We start from the raw sequence: 22,560 nt of genomic DNA on the forward strand, positions 1-22,560 counted from the left end.
CAAGATGTTAGCTTTTACAGGGATGTTACTGTGGGGAAGGTTTAGGTTAGGTGTTAGGAGGAAGTTTTTCACACAGAGGGTGGTGAGGCACTGGAACAGGTTGCCCAAGGAGGCTGTGGATGCCCCATCCCTGGAGGCATTCAAGGCCAGGCTGGATGTGGCTCTGGGCAGCCTGGTCTGCTGGTTGGCAACCCTGCACACAGCAGGGGGTTGAAACAGATGATCCTTGTGGTCCTTTTCAACCCAGGCCATTCTATGATTCCTTTTTGAGGAAACAGTCTCAATGCAAGACTGTGATAAGTTTAAATCTCTTAATATTCAGCAGGAAACAACTGCAATGAAAATTAAAATGGGTATGTATGACAGAGACCAGTACTGTACACTTAGTTCTGCCTCTGGATCTTTTTTTAGGAGGCAAGAAATGAGGAACTGCTGATAAATGGCACTCTTGTGTATGTGAGCACTTCAGTTTTTATCTGACTGCAACAGGGCCGACTGAAATTAGTAAGAAATTTGTTTGAAATAGTAGTCATTTTTCTAATGTAGAAAAGGTAACAACTCTGATTGTAGCAGTTTCTTTTGTTTTGAACAAAGGATTCAGTGTAAACAGAATAGTTGATCTGCACAGAATTAACGTGGTCCCTTTTTTAGCGCAGAAGGAGAAGCTGGGCCTTTACGGCTGTGTGCTAATACCTTGTTTGCTTATTGATTTCCTCTTTTTCATTTTTGTTCCTCAAAAGAATGAACCCCAGAAACGCACAGTTGAGATTCAAAAACATGTATGTTTCTTTTAATTCCAGCACCTTCAGACTTGCTTTCAGTTAAACTTCTGTGGATGAGGCTTAAAGGAAAAAAGGGGAAGTGAGCCACTTAAGCAGAACTTCAAATGAAGTCTTCAAGTATGTGTTATGTTCTTAAGCCTCTTTTATGTTCTTAAACCTCTTAGATGTATATACATTGCACAAACTTTATCACTGTTTTTAATCTTTTTTTTTTTTTTTTACTTTCAAATACTAATCTGACAACATGTGGACACTTAATTTCACTAACAAAGCAAGAAGTTTTCTTTCCACCTTTGGGTAATTGAGATGGGACAGGGAAAACAGCGTTCATCTCAGCTTGAAGCTTTGGAAACAGGATGTTTAAACAAACATTTCTGGGAATGGTGGGGTATGAAGGTAATGGCATTTGTTGCTGGGAAATATTTTTCTACATCATAGCAGTTTTATTTTTAAACCTTACTTTCCTGTTGAATGAGGATGGATTCAGGGTAGAAGTGGCATGCAGTAGAACGTAAAATTTTTCTCCTTTTAAGTAGGTGTTATAGAAAGCTCAGGTTGACTTTTCCATCCATTCTCCACTGTTTCCAGGTAAACTAGGAATACAAGCACTCATTGCAATGGTCATTCTGTATATGGTGCAGCTTACTAAGGATGCTGTTTAAAACATAGTTATGTGCTTAAATAAACAACGCATTAATATACGATAGGTATTGTAGGCACACATACAAGTGGTCTCTATCCAAAGAAATTTTGATGAAAGAATGTGAAATCTCAATAATAGGACTTGCAAAATGCAAGATAAACTGTAATCTAAGTTTAGTTTTAGGGCGGTGTTTCATCTTGCCACCTTTAAAGCTTTTCATTATAGGCATTCTGGCCTCTGAGAAAGTATGATATGACTGGAGGAAGCTGAAAATGGCTTTAGACTAATCAGTCCTGCACATAAATGTTCTGTGTTGCATTACTTTGCCTAAATATTAAGCTTCTATAATGTAGTCAACATTGCGTCGCATATAAGTGGTCTTACGTGTACTGAGTTCTAAATACATTGTAAATTTATATGCATACAAAATTGTGTCTGAACACATCAGGCTGAAATCTGCTTGTGAGCTGAGCTGTCACACACCTTGGGGTGTCTGGAGTTCCTTAGGCCATGCCATGTGTATATGAGTTGTGCACGTGTCATCTGTGTCCTCGCTGTATTTGAATCTGTGCTTGGGAGGAAGCGGAGGTGTGGGATGACCTGGAAAGCCCTTCAGTCTGGGAACGTCAAGAGGAGCAAATTGTTGTGTGTCAGTAGTGAGTAGGAAGTCTTGAACTCTTGAGGTTGTATTTCTGAAGGTCAGTAGGAGTTGTAAGTTTGGTTTTAGATGGTCTAGAACTACAGTTACCATAGGATACATTTTCTTCGTGCGCAGGTAATGATTTTTTAACCCTTTCTGTACATGAGAATCATTTTCTGAGCGCTGCCACTGATATAGAACTTCCATCTTTTTATATAGCTATAGGCTGGTAGATGATTCTGATGGCTTTTTGTTTGGGTTTGGTTTTTGTCAATGAAGTGTGGAAGTGTCAGATTGTAGGAGACGAATTGGCAATTTGTAGTATTTCCATATTGAAGAGTTTTCCATTATTCTTCTAGTGAGAAAATGAGTTTCTTGCTCTGTTTTCATCAAAATATATTAAATATTTGCATGCTAAAAAAGAAAAAAATTAGCTGCTTTCAAATGTATGTAATTTTATGAAGAGTCACCTTGAGAACAGATAAACCTTAGTGCCCAAGTAGTTCTACTTATGCAGTGTCTTTATTTTATCATTTGGTGTGATCTGTTTTCCTATCCGAACTATAGATGGCAGCATAATCCTACTCACTGCCTGTATCCCTGGCTGCATCAAGGTAAGGATGCATTTGTTGGTTAAAAAGAAAGCAAAACAAAAATGAGCTGGTGGAAGAGTGAAATTAGATGTTTCTTGAAAGCCATTGAAAATATGAATCTCAGTATCAAGCACTTCATCCTGCAAATTGCTTAATACTCATGCAACTTCAGCAGGTGAGTGATGTGAATGCAGTCTGCTGGTTACCAATGTTGTCATATTGTATTCAGATGTGAATTCCAGAAGCATCTATTTTGCTTTCTTGTTTTCATTCCTCAAGCATATCGTATCACATGGACTTGGATTCAAGATAGAAATGAGAACAACAGGAAAAATAATGAACAAAACATTTCCTGAGGCTTCCCACTTTGTGATTATAATTAAGTTGGAGAGAGCATTGAAGTTTGCCTTGGGGTCTCAGCTAACAGCATGTTAGCACCTTTTTAGTGTTATTAATTATTGCTGCTATTAGTCCAATTAATGTGCTCAACTTCTAAGAAAGAAAAGGTCTTCAAATTAAGAGCTAGTGTGAGGCCTTTTAAATATAAATAGGGACAGAACTAAATTATGGTTTAAAAATGAAGCTACTGTTTTCAAATGATATGATTTAGCTCTCAGCCTGGCTCTAATATCATCACCAGTATGTGATGCGCAAACAGGCAAGAACTTTGTCCCAGGCAGTAATGGGAATTCAGGTTTGTGAGTGTCAAAGAGCCTGGTTTGGTGGTTGGCGGTGCTGCCTGTGGCAGGGGGGCTGAAACTAGATTATCTTCGAGGTCCTTATCAACCCAGGCCATTCTGTGTTTCTATGATTGTTTCCCCAAAGTTGAGGATGATTCTTCTGCCTCTTACACTGGTGGAGTGCCATCTTCCTGGGCTGTCTTCTTGGATGCTGCTGAAGACAGCAAACACTGCTTTCAAACAGGCCAAAGTGCCAGGTGACACAAGGTATTTGATGTGAACACAAACAGCCACCCATGCTTTAGAAGAAGAGATTTGCTGTCACTGGCTTCTTGTAGCACGAACTGCATTGCTCAGCTGATGCCATCTAGCACATGCCCTCTAAGAAGGGGGAAGGAGAAGGAGCTGAGATAAAGCACGTGCCTGTGTTTTAGTTTTAGGTCTGCTGAGAAGCTTCAGTAGTATCATACATGCTGCTGTCAGAGGTTGCTGGATTAATCATCAGGGTATACGTTGCAGAAGAATGAAGTTATACAATGGAATTACAGGCAAAGGTGAAAACTTTGTGCTTAACTGTGTGTGTGGATAAAACCTTGGAGTGTCCCGTCCCTGGAGACACTTAAGGTCAGGCTGGATGGGGCTCTGAGCACCTGATGCAGTTGTCGGTGTCCCTGCTCATTGTTACGGGGGTTGGATCAGATGGCCTTAAGGATCCCTTCCAATTCAAACAATTGTATGATTCTGTAAATCCAGTAACACAGAGATCCTAGCAGTAACTTCTTCTATTTCCATCAGGTTAAAAGCCCACATTAGATCATGTATACATGGCAAAATTTTCTACCATAATAGTGAAATATAATTGCCTTGTTCTATAACTCTTCTTGTAGAGCCAGTTATAAACGTGTTTTTAGGGATATTAATTTGCTTGAAGAATGACCAGCTAAACCAGGGAATAGCTTTTCATTGGAACAGTATACTGGTGTATTCAAATGCAAATATTAAAATCAAATGCAGATATCATAAAAGGAAAATTTATTTTTTAAACCTATTACTTTACTAAAGAAGATCAGGTATCAGGAATGTTTTTTCTTAGTAATAGAAATAATTATGCATAATTTCAGTCACAAAAATAGCTTGAATCCTTTATTTGAGCTGTCAGAAGTTACTTATGCTCCATCTTAAAATCAAATGGTTGTTTTAGCACAATGTTTTTAACATTGCACTATAAAACTCTGAAAATAGAGGTTTACAATGAAACCCCAATGCAACTAAGCAATAAAATGCAACGGATCATTAATCCTTCTTTACTGTTTTCTTCTTCTGTCATTCTGAAGATCCAATATGTAATCCTAGAGATCTTCTTTGGTTGTGTTACCTTATGGAGCTCTTAGGGAAAAAGGAGGGGAGGAAGAGTCAGTGCTACAACGAAGGCGTTTGCCATGCAATCGCTCCCACACTTTTTGGAGATGTCCTTATGGCTGTGGGTTAGTTTGCTGGCTCACAAATTTTGGGAAGCTATCAATGAGAAAGCTTAAGTCAGGAAGCCAGCTGCTGCGTGCTGTGATGTGTTTTGGTTTGTTTCTCAAAGGAGCTGCGATTTTAGTCTGAGGCTTTAATGATCCAACTGCGCCTGTTTAGGGGCTGGCATTTTGGTACTACAACTTCTTGATGTGCAAATTCTTCCAGCAGAAATACCTCTGAGAAACACAAATTCATGTGCAGTCGCATGAGGCATCGCGTTCTAGGAATTGGTTTTTGTAACCATCTTCTATGGGTGTCCTGCTGCATGAAAATAGCCATGTCGGGCTGAATGCATTGTTTGGTATATATGCCAAGTTTCTCTTTCAAAACAGTTATTGTATTGTGTTCTCCCTTTATAAAACAACTTGCAGAAATGAGAAATGTAGTTACTTCAGCTGAAACATTTATGAATGCTTGAAAATATACTCAAAAAGCCGATCTACTCATAACCAATGGTGTCTTTAACTTTCCCTTTAAATGTCAAGTCAGACTGAGCAGAACTGATGGGTAAATTTGATATTTGTCTGTGCCACACCATCCTGTGTGCTCAGAATTGCTGACTGACAGAAGTCAACTCAGCCACAATCCCTGCTTCCACGTCATTAGCTAGTTAATGAAGGAAAAAAAACCAAAACCCAACACCTTTGCATGGGCTGCCTGCTTTTAATAATGCTGTCCTTGCCTTTCCCTTCCTCCCAGTTTGTGATCGGTCATACAACAGAGGAATCGTAACTCAATGATGTGGCAAAGCAGTTCTACAGCACACAACAGTCAGGTCTGTGAAACAGTAGGACCCAAGGCTGTACTTTCCTTGCTGTTCCACACCTGAATGTGATTTGTGATTTATGACTGAGGCATTTTATATACCAGAGAAATATGCTGCAAGGCTTTTGCTGATGATTTTCTTTTTCTTTCTCCTGCTAATTTCTCTTCCCTTTAAAAGCTATTTTGTGCTATTCATGTGGGGAAGTAAAACACGTGAAAATATCTTGTAAGATGAGTCATGACTCCTCCCACACAGTTTTGAACGAAGGCTTAGTCATTGTAGATTTTTTTTTACCATTGTAACCCTAAACTGTAAATGAGACTAGATATGGTGAGCCCTTATTGTTACAAAAATGGTGCTAATCAAAACAAGTGCCTGTGTGTTAGGTATCTTCACACCTACTGCCTTCAACATTAGCCCTGAGCAGTCAGGGTTCTGAATGTGTAACTATTATGACAGCAAACTGTACGCATAGCTCAAAAGCTACTGCTTTTTTCTATACACAGCCCCAACCTTCACCTTCACCATGGTGACAGGGACAGGGTCTGAAGCCAGGAAGTCAGCCCTGATTGCTGTAACTGAAATTCATAGGCTATTTTGTAGTCCGTTTACACATCAAGGCCAGATCTAGTCTGTAACAGCACAGAGCTGTTGTCAATAGAAGCCAGGGAGCTGGAAAGAACCTCTGAGGGCCATCTAGTCCAACTGCCCTGCAGTGAACAGGGACACAGCTTCTCATCTGGTCCACCAGTGGGCATGATGTGTGAGTTTGGGCTTCTCTTCTGCAGGTGGATGCTAGCATGGAATCGAGGTCAGAAAATCTTTAGCTGTGCTCTGAGGCTGGAGCTGTCTCATGGCTGAGTGGTGTGGTGTGGTGAGGTGTTTGCAACACTAGCAAATCTGGTAGGAGGTCACAAAATGTGAGTTATAAAAAGGATGCATTACAAAATTGCAAAATGAGTGTTATGGCAAAATGAGACAAAAAATAATAATAATAATAATAAAAAAATCATGATTATGATTTCATCCATTTTGGCATAGGCTTTCAGACAAGAAAAAGAGTAGAGAGAAGGAAGCCTCGTGACGTGGTCTGAAATGGGTGAGTGTTTCATCTGAATTCAGTGTGAAAAATAAGTAGAACAATAGCAGTGTGCAAGCAGCTAATAAATACATGTAATACTGACTGCTGTTTGGTCTGACATGACTGTCTGATCACCTGGTGATTTACTGACTTCACTGGTAATGCTGTCAGAATTCAAAAGGAGGATGTGGAAACACTCCTGAGTATTTACAAAACACTTCAACTTCTTTGTTTCTAGTCAAACAGCAGTCGAAACTCCTACTAAGCTAAATGACCAGTTTCTGTTTCACCAAATTCCTCTTGCATTTCAATTGTAAACTTGAGGATTAAAGGAGTTTCCTTTTTATTCACACCAGCTTTTCTTGTTCTTTTCAAAGATGAAGGGTTACAGGACAGTAGCAGCTGCAAGACAGAGATTCTTACTTTTTTTAGTGACAGTAGTAGACCTCATGCTGAATTTGGAGATTATGAAGGGGGGCTGTATATGCTTTCATTAGGGAAGGTGAGAAAGAAAGGTCTTTTTTAGTTCAGTGTTGTTTCTAAAAAGTTTCTTAATCTTGAGCTGTCTTCCCAAGGGAGGGAAAGATGATCTTGTTTTAATCCTTGGATTAGGAGAATATACTTCATGCAGTGTGCTTGTAAGCATAAAAGTCCTAATGCTCTCCAAGATATACTCCTTATACACTGAGAAATCTTTTCCTACTCTGTATCAAAAATGCCTTTTTCCTTTTGAACTTTCCCCCTCCTTCAAATAACTCCAAATACTTTTGTTGTTGTTATTCTGTAGAGCTGTATATGCTCTTTAAGAAAAAAATCCAGATTACGAGCAGTTTAATTGCAACTCTCTGGCGTCAAAAATAAATTGAAGATGATTCAAAACTCTTATGGAACTTTGGGAAGTGATGTTTCTTTAGACTTTTTCTCTCTTTAAGTGATTCAGGATCTGATAAACCAGGATAACCATCACTAAGAGTGATGTAAAATAAAGTGCTTCCAGGATGATGATGGAAAGTGTGAGGAATTTAAAATGAATTGTGAAATCAAGATTGTTGTTCTCCCAGTATGGCTGATTAAGATTTTCATGACATTAAATATTTTCAGCTCATTTACGTGAGGAGAAAACCAACTACTATTCTGTCAGGCAGCTCAGACGTCTGGAGGCTTTCGTACAACACTGGGAACTCAGCACAGAGGGGATAAATGAAGTTCATGATAGAAGAGGTGACTTTCCCTCCTATCCTGGATCTCTCCTGCAATTAGCAATGCCCAGTATGCACTTGCTTTCGAACTAATTAAATCATCCATACTCTAATGATTCTTCTCCTCCTGCCAAGTCTGAGACAAGACCCCGGAGTGGGACTGTCTTGCTGCGGCAAGGTGAGGTGAATTATGTGTTCAGTTGCAAGACAGAGCAGTCTGGTCTCCTGGGTGCTAGCCCTGTGCTCCAAGGACATGGGTCCACTTTTGTACTTCAGTGGTATTTTCTGTGTGGAGGTGGAAAAAAACAAGTCTCACAAAATCAGTTCTCCAAATGCGCTTGATAGTGGAGACGGTGTAGGTTATCTCAAAGGCCAGAAACACCTCTGGAAAAGGAAGAGTGTTGCAAAGCATTGCAAGGTGCTGTGTGTCTGCACGCAGAAGTACTGCAGTGCTCTGTTGGCAACTCTGTGTTCCTACCATCAGGTCCCTGCAGCTGGAGCTGCTTGAGGCACCCTGGCTCACTCCAGCATGCTCTTCTTCAAATGCTAAGAAAAATACCTCCCCCAAAGAATTTGCAGTAAAACCAAACACTTGTAAAATATATATTTTGTCAGTAGAAAAGCTTATCTCTGCTTTAAGCATTTTGTTGACTCACGTTTGTCTTGTGTGTGGTATATTAGTAAACCTGAGTTGCCATCGACTGCATATAACTCAGGAGAGCAGGAAACCCAAGGACCACTCTCTTTTCATGAAGGGACATGGCAAAAACAGAATTATTTTCCTGTCATGTTAATGACAGGTTAAAAGAAGCATGTGGAGGGGCTTTGATGGGTTTAAATTCTTCACTGGAAGGAGAGGGTTCAGATTTTTCTCAAGTCCTTTCCATTTTCCCCAGGACCTTCCCTGAGGTTTGAAATGGCTGTCTCTTGCTGTGGCAGTGAGGAGAAGAAGGGGAAGCAAACAGCTGTCTACGACAGGCAGATCAGGGGCCTCTAATCTTCCATTTTATACATACAAGATTAAAGATCTGCTTTGAGTTTTGATTAAGAATGCAAAGTTAAAAGATTAAATACCAGCAAGCCAAATTAAAGAGGTTTAAGTCAATCTCGGAACTCATCAAAGTACCAAATTTTTAAGCTGTCATTACAACACAGGATTAGTGCAAAGCTTCCCTGAACCCTGATTTGATGTCCTTCAGTCAACAATGTTATTCTCCCCTCATTTTGTGCTCTTGGCATAAAACCAGCTATTGTTTTGTATTTAAGCTCATCTCACCTACATCCTTCTTTGACTTCTTCTGTTTTTTTTCTTTTTTTTCTGCCTGTGGCCTGGTTAATCTAGGAACCTGATTTTTTTTGTGTGTGTGTGACCCTCAGCTTAGCAATATACTGCTCTGTATTATGCGTTGTCACGAAATGCATTAACGCTTAGCAAATTCAGCTGTTTCAGAAAAATTGCCTTAGTCACCACGATTATTATAAACTATTCCTATGAATCCCGAGCAGTAAGTAGCTCCTGCATCCTGTGTACATTTCAGCAGATTGATTCCAAAAGTCAAAGAAAAGAAAAAACGTACTGCATTCCTAGAATGAAATGAGGCTAATGTGGTCATTGAAAGGTACCTGAAAAACAGTGTTAAAAGTCTGTAATTGATGTTCCAATGTTTGGGAAACCATGAATCATTCCAGCTGGAATTACTGATGACTTTGGACGTGAAGGGTGGAAAAGTGAAGAATGATTAAATCCAGGAATCTTCTAACGCAAATAACTACTTTGGTAATAAATTTTACAAACTGTCATAAGTGTTATTTGAAACTCAAGCTGTAATGCATTAGAGCAGATGTTTCCATGGTTTTCAGTATAATAATTTGGGTCCTTTCCATTTTTTATTTATAGAAGTTGAGATGTCTCAGTCATATTAACATTATGCTTTCCAGGGTCGTAACCACAAAAGATAACTTCCGAATATTACCAAATGCTGAACAAATGAAAGCCTTAATTTGAAGTTATTCCCATTGGTAAAGTTGTGTGCTACATGATGTACTTCAAAATTTTCATCCAAAGACTTACTTTTTCTAGAGATTAAGAGCAGCAATTCAGCTTTTTTACCAAAGACTGACATTTTAGCATACCTGTCCAAAATCATGCCTTATCCAAAGCATCAAACTTGTATGCTAAATTCTTTTTTTTTTTTTTTAAGGCAAATAAAAATTTATGTTCTTTATTAAACAATAGTATCTGCATTTCTATATGAATGAGGGTGCTTTCCTGTTTGTTCTGACTCTTGTGGTCGTTTCTGAGACTTCCCATTATGTGAAGGGCCTTATAAGTTACTGCTATGCTGTAATTTCTACCGTGTTGTCTGTGCCTGTAATCTTTTAGAATGTTCTTCAAGATTATGGAAGACAAGAGATAAATTTCCTACCTTTGAAAAAAGTTGCGTATTTTTTCCTGTGATAGATAGTTTTCCACCAACTTTTTGGAAACAACCTCTTCTCATGTTTATTTTGGTTATGCTACATGCAGCCGAAAATGCTTTTAGCCAGAAAATAAAATTACATTAGCCAACTTTTCCAAAATAACTTAATGTGTGCCTTTTGATTGAAGGCAGAAGAAACTGAATGCAGAAGAAAAAGGAAAGTCATGAAGGATGAAACACAGTTGTTGCTTATGAAGCTCTTGGCACCCTGCTCCTAGCAGTCTTGCAGCAATTTTATGTATGAATGTCTCTTGATCCTCTTGTCATTTATTGGTATTCAATTGCACACAGAAATGTAAAAGATAATTTGGAACCCACAGTAATCATGATAGGTCAGGTATTCAAAACAAACACCACCTCTAGGAAATGATGCAGGCAAATTAATCTCCAGGCTGAGTATGTACAGACTAGGTAGAGTTAGGTAAATTTGTTTATATGTTGGTAAAGTGGAGTTGCAGCTGACTTCTACCACTTTGTGCAAATTTGTTCCTGCTGGTTTGGTGTATTACTTCTTTATCAATACCAAAGAGTGTAGAAACAGCCATGCTTTCTGCACACAGGTCCATCTGGCTCTGTATACACATCCTGAGTGTGGCCAAACCACTCTGGACAAATACAGGGTCATCCTTCCACTGCCTGACATTTCTTCCTGGTGATTTGCATTATGGGCTTCCTGAGTCCAAGACTGCATTGCATTTTTCTCTTTAACAATATAATGGCCTTTTTTCTTCTTTTCTTTTAATTAAGCAAAAAAAAAAAAAAAAAAAAAAAAAAAACGAAACAAACCCAAACACCTCATTCTGATTATTCTGTTTCTATGTCTTTTACCTGACCAATACTTGGGGTACTCTTGAGCTTTGGTATCATGAAAAACGGAGAATAGTAGATATCCTATTCAGATTTTCAGTATTGTTCAGAATTTTGTAGAGTGCTGACCTCGTATCCCTTTTTCCAAAGTAGGTAATTCTCTAAAGCCTTGTTTTGTTGTTATTGTTGTTGTTTTTTCTCTTCACCTTTGTCTTTCTGCTATATCCATTTTTAGATACGGTGATCAGAACTGCATGCCTTGTTTAAGATGTGTATCTATTTATTGGGAAGAAAATGCTTTCTGTTTTATTCTCTGTTCTTAATCTTTGCTAATCATCTGCTCATTGTTTTGACCACTAATGAGCTATTTTCAAAAACCCATTCACTGTAGCTCTGGATTTTTTTTGTTTCTTATTCATATACAGCTAGTTTAGAACTCATTAGCGCGTATGGTTAATTAAGGTTGTTTTTCCCTCTGTGGATCACTGTGCTTTAACAACACTGAATTTAATCTGCCCATTTTACCATCCAGCTGCTCAGTCTCCTCCTGCAACTGTTGTCAGTCCATTTTATTCTTTTACTGTGCTGAATTATTACCATCAGCAATCTTTGTCATATAGTTCACCTTTCTCACATAATTTATGAGTGTGTTGAACATAATAATTTATGAGTGTGTTGAAGATAATTAATGGATCCAAATGGTAGCTTCCTCTTCAGGTTGAAGACTAATTGTTTTTATGCCTTTTATTTTGCACCTCTTAACGTACTCTTAATCCATAACAAGACCCATTTCTTACAAAGACCTTTGTTCTGTTAGTATTATGCAAGCCCATTTTGGAGATCCCAACACAGTTTGCTCCTGGCTACATCCTTGGTGATCCTTTCAAGGAACACCTGTGTGTTTGCGACTTCCCTCTTTTGGTCGTATTCATCCTTCTTATCAGAATACTGATATTAGAGAAATCTTTTCTTGCTTCCCCTATTATAATCTTAGTCAACCTGATCCCAACAGACAGCAGAATTACTAAACACCCATTCCATAGGTCTTCCCATAGCTCATTTCAGAAGCTGGTATCACTTTCCTTTTCTCTGATTGCTCATGTTGTAGGAAACAGCTCACCTACCTACTTAAAGAGTTGGTATTGAAAATCCTTTGGACCTGAATGAATACCATCTGGGCTTCCTGAATTATTCCTATTTGTTTTATCTATTTGCCCTGTATTTCTTATACTGACATTTCTACTTCTCTTTTTTTTTTCTTCCCAGCTGGCTGTATGGCTGGGTGCCAAAACAGGCAATTCCATATTCTGCACTGTAAAAACAACAGTAAAGCATCGATTTAGCAATTCTGTTGTGGCTTTAACTTTCTTGTTTACTTCCCTTTCACCTATTTTGTTTTCAGTATCTGCAGACTGAGAAAGTTCAGAAAACTTGTCTGCAGCATGGTTTTAATATGGCTTTATCTTTAACCATCCAGAATTAATGCTCTTCTCTATTTTCTTTATTTGGACGTGGCTTCTGATTCTGGATGGATGCTTTTTTGCTATTAATAACTTTCTTTATTCTGCTGCTTGACCACACAGCGTTTTCAGCAATCACTTGAGGGTCATTTTTGAGGACATAGTAAGCTCTAAGCCTCTGCTATACTATCTTCACCATGCTCTCAAATCACTGCAAATACTTTGATCCTATAGGCATTGATTTTAGTGTTATATATGTCTGTTTCCAATACATTATTTTCTTTATTGTGCCTATGTGGTTTCAGCATAAACAGGAAAAGTTTCACATAGCTGTTCAAGCAAGCAGATGAGCAAGTGTTAGCAAATCAGTCTGGATGAGGTGAAAATCACTGAATTTTGAGTGGCTGCTCTGCTCCCCTGGGGAAAGAGGTGACTGCTTGCACACTTGGAGGACTTGGATTCCTTGAGGCCTCCCACTGCTGACAGACCTCCACACTGGCCACGTGAAGCACGTGTTTTCACAGCTTTGCTGAAAGAGCAACCTAATGTCAGGAGTTCTGTGTGGGGGAAATCCAATGGTTAGAAATGAGAATGGAAAGTGGAATAACCCACAGAACCATGACTTGCTAAGTACCTGCTTGTTAAGCTGAGGAGTCATGATTCAGAACCAGCAAGAGTTTCTGAAATGTTCTGTGCTTTCTCCTTCTATGTAAAATCTTTACTATATTGATAGGAAAAGACTGAAGATTTTGCAGTTTCTTGGGAAACTAGAGAGGAGTTAGGGGGTAGCGCTGCATGGCTGTATTAGCTGTCCATGAACAGTGAATGTCACCACTACGACAAGGGCATTCAATTTAATTATCTGAAAATTAACACAAACAGTTGAGGGACCCCAGAGAAAACAAACTGCAACTAAAAGCTAACTGACAAATAGCATAAATTGACCTGTTATCATTGAGCCTTGCTTGTGGAGAACAAAAGTGGGAGCTGGCAACTGGGACAATATGGGAGATGTGACAGAGGCTATAAAGGGTTGTGACCGGTGTGGGGTGACAGAAAGGGACCAACCATTCAACAAGCCTTCTGTGGGCTATTAAATGAAGGGAGCAGGAACAAGGTTCAAAACAACCAAGAGGCTGGTCTTCACTTAAGAGATGGTTTGGGTTTCATGCGTAAAGGATATTTAAAGATGCTGAAATACTACATAGGTTGATAGAGAGACTGGACAAATGCTTGGAGAAAAGCCCTCAACAGATCTATGAGGTGCTGCTGCAGAAAAGAAAGAGAGAAGAGGAAAGTGTGTGTGTCTGAGCTCTGTGCGTGTCCACAAAAAAGAGAAAGTCAGAAATTGAGCTGAATTGTGTCATAAAATAAAGAATGGAAAACATTTCAGATGGAGAAGGTACAAACTAAGATGCAAGTTCTTTGCTATTGAGGAGATCTTACTAAACTTTAGAATGTTTTTTATTTTTGAGGAAATATTTTAAAAAATGAAGTTTGAACTTAATATAATTAATTTGAATTAAAAAAAAAAAGTGGAATGATAGTTACCATTCTATGTAGATATTCCTATGTTTTATATAGCTCTTTTCATTCATACATCTTGATGTTTCTGATAGCAACAGGCACGTTGTTTTGAAATCCATGCATCACTGTTACAGACTACACTGAATCATTGCAAGGCTTCATCTGGGGCTTGGTCTACGAAGATGAATGCAAAGAAAAGAGTTGTATCTTACAATTCTGCTGAATAAACATGGCCAGTGGATGCCAGAGTCCAGATTTCTGATCAGATTCTTTTAACGTTCCATGTGAAGAAGATTTAATGTCAAATCTACTCATTATTAAATTTTATTTATTATCAAATTTGCTGACTATTGGATTCCTTATTTGATTTACTTAATGTTACATGTGATTTTCATTTAAATGAGTGATACAGGAATGTACTGAAATGGCAAAACAAGAGCATGCAGTAACTGGTGCAGCTGCCTTATCTTAAGCCAAGGTTACTTTCTTGTCTCCCTGGTATTGAGATAAGTGCAACTTTCTTTATGATGCATTCTTCCCCAGGCTTATTGTTTTTCATTCCATTTTTGTTCCTTTTTTTTTCTCCTCTAAGCTCTTCCCCACTATGGGGGTGCTGGTGGGTCTCAGTGTTCCACTTGAGTGATGAAAGGTGAGGCTTCCTTACCCATGTTGTTGTTCTTAGTAACTTTTTAGCATTAGAAAAGCATAACACCTTTTAGTTAAATTTCATTATCTTAACAACTATGTGATACCTGTAATACACTTGTACAGTGCCAATACTTTTGAGTGCATTAGAGCCTTTAGTCTTACTGGGCACTAGATGTCTCTTATTTACTCTTTTTCAAAAGGCTGCCAGTTCATTTGTATTCTGAATACAGTGCTCAACACATTGCACTAGCTTGCATCTTTATTATTAGAGGTACATCATATGCAGACAAAATATTAGCACCAATTAAAAGACTTCTTCATTGAATATTGCCCTTTCCTATACAAGCAATGGCACAACTTCCCTAGCAGGAACAAAGAATAAAAATCTCTTAATTTTCTTTAAAAAAAAAAAAAGATAAGGGACAAAGCAGCTTTTGTTATTTAATATGCCTTTGGGGAGAGAAGTCTAAAGTTTTTCTCCTTAACCGGCAGCATGGTGTTGAGAATTTGATAGACTCTTTCAGGTAATTGACTATGCAGCTATTCCTTCTGGTACACTCATAGCAGAAGATTAACTGAAGAAGTTACACTTAAAAGTATATACTTTGCCAGATAAGTATGACTTCATTTAATTTTTGTATTTTAGGACATGCAGTAATAGAAAACACACAGTTGCAATAAATCCTCAAGCATTTGAGATATGCATTTGCTATGACTTTTAGCATGCAGTTGACATTTTCCTTCTGCCCAGCAGCAGTTTGTTATAGCCTTTACACCAAGAAAGACTGTCAGTGGGAGGTTATCGGATGCTAGAAGTGCTGCTGCTGATAGATGCCATCTGAAGATATTCCTTACATTTCTTCCCTTTATCTGCATTTTTTGTCTCTGTTAACCCTGGGGGAATGAAGACGATAGATCAAAATTGATTGAGCTAATGAGTTTTGGAAAAAGTGCTGAAATACACATTTTCCATAAAACAACCAATGGAAAGCACTCTGGCTGCAGTCTACCAAGGGTCTCTGAAAATAGAAATGCTCAGATGTGAATTTCTCCCTGATTATCACGTTATTCTTGCATCTTTTGTGGCACCTTCCTTTGTGAAACCTAGTAACTTGCAAATAGTAAGGACTGAAGCAGCCAAGTTTTAATTGTCCCTTGAGTGACTGTTCATCTCTTTTACAGAGGGAGCATCTGAGACACCTAAAGCCCATAATCCTTGCTCCCATGCCTTTGGCAAGGGTAGGGTTACGATCTTGGTCCCTTGTCAACTAGAGCTACCATCCCTGATCCCAGTTAAGGTTTCTTATTTCTGTCAGCTCGGATTGACTCACTGGGCACATGTACTAAAAACTTGTTTGAATTGCAGTGCCCAGTGGCCACCCATCCCAACCCAAGAATACAGCCTCCATTCTTAAGGGTTTCCAAGACCCAAAAAAGTAAAGCACTGAGCAGGTTGATCTGATCCTAGAGCTGACTTTGCCTTTGGTGAAGGCATGGATGAGGTATCTCTGCCACCTTCATGATCTACCGTGCTCTGAGAGCTTTGCAGAGCAGCTCCAGGGGTAGTAGTGGAGGCTATTCCTGCATCTGGCTGTGCTGAGGACAGAGCTGCCCAAGTGCCATGGGCATGCAGTGTCAACACATTCTTGCCCATCTGCATCACTGCTCTCTGGCTCCCAGTTTTTAGGCCACTGTAAAAAAAAAAGAAAATAAAAGAAAAAAAACCAGAGAGATAAGGTGACTCTTAAGGCATCTTAAGTGCAGTTGTCTTACACCTTGATAGGTGTAGACTGACATAGTCCAGGGCAGGATAACCTGGGCTGAGTTTTCAGCACTTGGCTGTATTTGCCTTCTGTCCCTATTGATCTATAAAAGGCTGATAAATTGTACTTGACTACGTTAGGAGTGAAGAGTTTATTATTAAATTGCTATATAATGTCTCCTTAATGAGATATTTAAAAAGAAGGGCAGAGATAAGCTCAACATAAATGCAGGGTATGAGTGTTTATTCCATCCCATCAATACTTGTGTTTTTGCCTGTCTACATCAGAGCCAGCAGATACTGGGAAAATGAAGGCTACCAGATAATGTACCCCCAAGCCCAGAGCTTTCGAAGTAGCCTGCTGGTGCCATCTCACATCTGCTGGGACAGGGTCCTTGCAGAAAGCCTAACACTGAAGCCACCTCACCATGAATGCATGGACCACGGGTGTTCAACTACACTGGAAGGAGACCAGGTTGATGGCATGGCAAGAGGGCTGGGTGCTGAGCTGCACAAGTAGAAGTCCTGACAGCTGTCTAGGGATGACTTTGAATGTGAAGGTAAATCATGTCTCTGAGGGATGCTGTGTGCTCTCCTCCAAGGCTGCCGGCCACTCTGCAGCAGGAGTGCACTTCCACCCAGAGGCAGAAGCAGGATGAAGGACAGGGAAGCCCACCCTGTGGCATGTGGAAACAGTGGTATAGGAGACCAGCACTGATTAGATACCATTTTTTTTTCTTAAAATTACAGATGCTGCAAGCCTTTACCCAGTGCGACTCATGAAAGATAACTGACCATTAATCTAAGATCATGCCTTGGGATGCTGATCTTGTTTGCCGTTTGTTGCACCCAGAGTGCTGTCTTTGTGGGCTTGTATTTCTTATTCTCCAAGTGTGCGGCTGCATTACAAGTCTCTTCACGTTTTTTCAGTTAAACTAAATGACTATTATTTGCTCTTCCTCCCTCCCCCACCTGACTGTTGTTGTTTAATTAACCGTAACATGCTGCTCTTCAGTGAGTGTTTATAGCTAGATAAATGTCAGTAATATGCTGTAGTGTAAAGTCTTTCAACTGGGACAGTCAGGGTTTTAAAATAATACTATAGTTGTAAAGAAGTCTTAAAATCTAATTTTCTGTTGACTTCTCACGATAGAATAATAATTATTTTAAAAGAAATACAAAATTCAAATTGGCTATGAAATATTAATCCCAAACTTAAACCATATGTGAGAAGAAAAGAAGATCATGTGGATTTTTTGTAGTATTTTATCAAGAGGTTTATTTCCCTAGAAACTCAGATCACATCTGCATTTCTCAGCTTTTTATTTTCCCTCTTTTCCATTCTTTTTAAGCCTTTGAAAAGACACAAGCACCACATCTCCATGCCCAGCAAAAGATAAGGAATACAGATGTAGATGGACTACTTTGACTTTTGATGCAAGTGTTCCCTTCCTTCAAGTTATCTTCAAAAATTAAAAAGAATGTACTTTGCCAAAAGAGCCATTGGAACACATCCCAACACTTGTCCCTACATATTCTGTAATCGCTTGTCTAAAACTATCTCTTTTTGATAGCCTTTAGTTTAAGAAATACTTGATTTCCCTTTCTGTGAGCAGAGTGAAGTGGATAGTCTACAGATATTTGGGTCACAGTGTAACGTAGCTCCTGCCCTTACCTGGCCAGGAAGAACAGAGCACAATGAACAGGTTATTGGTTCCCCTTCCACTACAATGTAGAAAGTGAAACACATCCTGAGAGTGCAGCTCGGTCCAGTGTCTAGCATACAAACATTCCTGCTTGAAGAAAGAAAAAAAAAACAAAAACAAACAGAAAAAGAGATGTTGAAAATCTTGGCAAAGACAGGATGGGATTATAATGGTCAAGGACACTGAACTACATTTTACCCTGCAGTAGATCAATGGACTTTCTTCTCCAGGCTGCTGGCAGCCTTTCCCCAGCAGAAACCCTGTGCTTGCCTCCTGTGCCACCCCAGAACCTGCTCCTGGCTGGGGGAAGCCAGGCTGAAAGCAGACCTAAGCCCAAAAAGCAGCTCCAAAGGCTATGGATTTGATAATCTGAACACAAAGCTGCATCATGTCATGTTATGTGTGAGTGTACCCTGCTGAGTAGTTAACTATCAGTCTGGATATGTGCACGCATAGAGAGGAGCTGCTCTGCTGGGCACATGGCTTACATGTTGGATACCAGGAAAAAGGTTCTTCACTAGAGGGCAGTGGGCATGGAACGGACTCCCCAGAGCAGTGGGCACTGCTTCAAGTGCTGGAATTCAAGGGAGTATTTAGGCAGTGCTCTCAGACATAGGGTTTGATTTTGGATGGTCCTGTTTGGAGCCCAGAGCTGGACTTGATGATTATCTGAATGATCAGGGACTTGCTGATCCAGGCTAAATGTGGCTCTGGGCAGCCTGGTCTAGTGTTTGGCCACTCTGCCCACAGCAGGGGGGTTGAAACTAGATGATCTTTGAGATCCTTTTCAACCCAGGCCATTCCATGATTCTATGACCATTATGGGTCCCTTCCTGCTCAGGGTATTCTATATTTCTGTGTGGCTGGGATGGGAGTCCTCAGTTGCTTGTGGCTGCACTGTGTGGGCTATGCACCTAAAAGCATGGCCAGGGCAAACCTCATGGGAATTGTTTGGACCTGGTGCTGTGTCGGCAGGGTTAATAGTTAGGTTGCAGATTAAACATCTCTGAGTTACAGGGCTTCACAGTGCTCCTTTTGTCTTAGCTTATTGAAGTACTGAATTTTCTTGAGTGGGTTTGTTCTTGTTGAGAAATGAAGGCAGTTGCTACCTGAGCCTCGGCTCTGTTTTGCTTTTGTTTTTTTTCTATCTGACATGGCAGTATCGAAGAGTTAAGGAATATAGGCATCAAAACCAATTTGTCTGAACAAGATCTCTCTAATTGTGCTGTAATGCTTTATCCAGGCTCATTCCCTGTCATGCAAACATGCTGAGACTGCCTGTACCTTGCCGAACAGCCACAGAGCAGCCTCCCGTGTCTGGCACAGAGTTCTGGGGTCTTATGGGACCAGGCTGCCAAAGAACTGGCTTAGGTCCCCCTGTGTTCTGCTGAAATACAGAAGCTGGATCAGCTTCTCTCTTCTGGAATGACTGCTATATTTTGTGGGTATTTTTTATTTTACATAAATTTAGCACTGTTCTACTGGCTGTGCACTAAAACTGGAAGATTTATTGCCTGCATTGTCTCTGTTGAATCCTTATGCTGCAATTGGATATCTCTATCTGGTGGGGTTTTTTTGGTAGAAGGTTTCCAGTTTCCGCATTATCACCAGAAGCCATAGACACTCACCTTGGGGGAGATATTCTTACAACTATAAAAGTCAAATGAGGGAATGAATGGAAACACCACAATCAAACCATCATTGCCACCAGATGTCACGGAAAGAAACCGCAATTTGCCCAGTGTCATCTGGAAAGTACATGCTGCAGCTTGTTGTTTAAGACAAATCTATCATGTGCTTTTCATAACATAACATTCTTTTAATTTGCTTTTTGATGTTGTTGGCTGTTTGTTTATGTGATGGCAAACAAAAAAAAAGTATTTGTGATTTAACCTGTAATAATAATACAGAGCCTGCAAATGCAAGAACTTGTTTTCACGTGCATTTATTTTTCATTCCTGTCTGAAGCTTAGCATGTCCCAGATTATACTTATACGAGAGCTGCTCCAAAAGTAATGCCTCCTATTTTATAATGTTGGCTTATGACATCAGAGGCAAATGTTGGTAGTATGGCAGTAGAGGCTGAACCTTCCCACCAATATTCCATTGCATGTTGTTGCCATGTGACAGAAGGCAGCAATCTGACAAAACGACATCTGACATGGAAGTGCATATGAAGCGAAGGTTTGTCATTGAATTCCTCCATGTGGAAAAAATGGCACCCATTGACATTCATTGATGCTGGCTGAAAGTTGATGGAGACCAACCAGTGGATGTGAGCACAGTGAGGCGGTGGGAGGTGCATTTCAGCAGTGGTGACATCAACAGTGAGTGCTGGTTCAGATGTTTACAAGCATGACATGCAGACTCCTGTTCATTGCTGGTGAAAATGCACAATTAATGGTGATGACTGTGGTGAAAAGCAGTGTTTTGTATCAAATAGTGTTACTGCACTCTATGTATCTGTTCTTCTGGCATTACTTCTGGAATATCCTATGAAGTAGCCACTGAGAGAGATTGTGGTCCTGAAAACATGTGAAAGGTAAAAGGACAAGAGTTGGCAGACAACATGCAAGGATTTCCACTGGGAAATACACTGTTTTCCACCACTTATTTCTCTTGAAACAAACTCTTTCAGGCTAGGAAGAGTTGCTTTTCAAGCATCATCATTTCTAATCACTTTTGTTATTGCATGAGGAAGCTCTGCTAACACTAGGGAAATATCAGCAAGCACCGCTGACAACTTCACCCAATTCTGGCTGAAGTAATCGTGAGTAAGAAGGAAGCCGCCCCCATTGCTTTCATCCTCAGAAGTGCTGAGGGAATGCTCTCCTCCAGAAGATGTGACTGATCTGCCTGATGCTGTGCCCCAGCTGGGCACTGGGCTGCCCCATGTGTCAAGGCTCCCAGCAAACACCAGAGTGGCAGCCAGAAGCCAGCACAACTATAAATATGTTTTGTTCAATGAGTTGAGGCTTTCCCCCCATACAGCCCCAGCTTTTGGTGCCCTGAACACTGCAGGTTTCAGTACAGGTGGTGTTGCTAGAATCACCTCTGAGTCTTCTGCTTGCAGTGGTGCAGAAGGACAATAGGAGTTATCTCCACAAGTAACATACAGAGCAGATTCTGAGTTCACTGCCAATTTTGTTATTTTTAAGTTAAGAATGATTTTGGCTTTGCTTGCTCTTATCAGAGGTGAGGCTAGTGGGTCCGAATGCACTGTGCCATACACAAAATGCGAACCTTTCTAGCAAAAAAAAATCTCATCTGATGAGATGAAATGCTATTACTATCCACACTGCTGTGTGGGAATGTAAGCCACAAGGAAGATGGGGAAGAATGGGTCTCTGAAAACACAGAAGAAAAGAAGTTACAAGATAGCTCATACCTAAAACCATTCCTTCCACACCACTGATGAGTTAAAAGTCCCCATGCAAAGCTGTAGGGACACAATAGACCAACTGTGAGAAGCCATCGTCACCCCTAGCGCATGGGGACACACTGTGGTAAAAGCTTCCAGAGATGGTAGAAGATTCTGAAGATGCCCCAGAAGAGAAAAAGGTGAAGACAATGGCCTGGTCAAGGTCTCTACCCTGTGATAGATGGAGTATAGCCTCATGCACCTCTCTGTTCTCTTGTTTCTCCTGGGCCAAATGGGGCCAACCAAACTGCATTTCACAGGAGCACTGTGGCAGGAATTGTTAGGGGTCCTAAATTCTTCTCTGTCCCACTACGTCACAAAACAAGGAAGGGAAAAGCTTTGAGTGCTCACAATTCAACATTTTTTTCTTACCAAAATAAGAATTTCACACAAAGTGAAATATTTTGTGTCCCTTTACAAAAGTCAGCTCAGTTACCTTTCTTAAATCATTTAATAAACGAAGAAAAAAATCGTTTGGAAGGTGTCTATAAATCTTTGTTTCTTGAAATTCCCTTCCTTGTACTTGCCAGAGTTGAATATTCATTTGAATTCAAAGTGACTTTTTGATAACCAAACTTCACATAGGAAAATGGAGAGTGATCATTTGAAGGGATTCAGATTGTACGAGAGGGAGTCTCACACGAATAATATAGACAGGTCTTTAAGAGAAACATTAACATCTAGTTTTTGAAGCAGATCTTCATTCACCAAGTAATGTGATGAAATATCACTTTTTCCAGTATCTTTGTATGCATAAACAGGAGATTTATTATCCCAAATGGTAAAGAGGTCTCTCAAGTGTTGCTCAATCTTAACATAAAGGACTCCCTATTAATATTTTGGA

The 22,560-nt window shown here is 39.8% G+C and overlaps 1 protein-coding gene across 1 annotated transcript in view; it reads right to left on the bottom strand.

Annotated features, from left to right (window-relative positions):
- The window catches only part of LOC125688291 (claudin-8-like), a 338,757-nt gene that overhangs the window by 56,115 nt on the left and 260,082 nt on the right, over nucleotides 1-22,560 (bottom strand). The window lies entirely within an intron of this gene.

The sequence above is a fragment of the Lagopus muta genome, chromosome 1 (genome assembly GCF_023343835.1).
Source record: "Lagopus muta isolate bLagMut1 chromosome 1, bLagMut1 primary, whole genome shotgun sequence".
NCBI lineage: Eukaryota > Metazoa > Chordata > Aves > Galliformes > Phasianidae > Lagopus > Lagopus muta.